Source organism: Ursus arctos, unplaced genomic scaffold, assembly GCF_023065955.2.
Source record: "Ursus arctos isolate Adak ecotype North America unplaced genomic scaffold, UrsArc2.0 scaffold_17, whole genome shotgun sequence".
Classification (NCBI taxonomy): Eukaryota; Metazoa; Chordata; class Mammalia; order Carnivora; family Ursidae; genus Ursus; species Ursus arctos.
This window is the reverse complement of record NW_026622841.1, coordinates 20,410,810-20,411,507: the sequence shown is the minus strand read 5'-3', so window position 1 is coordinate 20,411,507 and position 698 is coordinate 20,410,810. Positions and strand designations below refer to the sequence as shown.

General features: G+C 36.8%; 1 non-coding gene across 1 annotated transcript; it reads left to right on the top strand.

Annotated features, from left to right (window-relative positions):
- Positions 1 to 317: 317 nt before the first annotated feature.
- LOC113253606 (small nucleolar RNA SNORA44) lies at positions 318 to 445 on the top strand. Its single transcript, XR_003315493.1, has one exon. It is a non-coding gene; the product is annotated as a small nucleolar RNA SNORA44 (small nucleolar RNA).
- The last annotated feature ends 253 nt before the right edge of the window (positions 446 to 698 follow it).

The following is a 698-nucleotide window of genomic DNA, read 5'->3' as shown; positions in this document are numbered from 1 at the left end:
TGAGCAGATTCATGGCCTTAAAGAGAAAGAAAGGATTAGCACAGGTAAATTACTATCCAAACTTCATTTTAAAAAATCATTTTTCTCCACACTTAGACTTTAACTTTCCCTTGTATTTTCAGATTACAATGTAAGATAGCTAAACTTCAGCTGAACGACTTATAAGGCATTCTAATGTATTAGGTTACTTTCATAAAACAGCCCCTTCCTTATTTGTCACTTTAAAAATAGTATGTAAATTAAATCTAAAGTTCCTTAAAATTCTAAGCCTCTCCCTGAACATGAACACTCTTTAATCTTAAAAATAAAATCCTGTTCAGCATGTTTCCAAGGGCTGTGGCCAATCGTGGCCATGGGATCTCCGACGTCATGTGGGAGCAGCCTGGAGAGACTTTGACAGCACAAGTCAGCGTACTTGTGACTGCCACTCACATTGCCTAGAACAGCTCAGGGTGTGGGCTGGAAGCCGCCTACCTGAGTCCAGGTGTTTCCATAAACTTCCATGTAGATGAGTGTATTACAGCAACTTTTTGGTTTAGAGCAAAAAAATAAAATAGAATAAAATAGAATTCTATCTTACATTATCCTCCTTCAAATGGATAGTTGACTTAGTCATGAATTGCCTTGTGTCTGTCTGATACATTTTTTTTTCATTTCCTGGATGAATTTTTTTGTAACTTGTGTCAGGATATCATCTC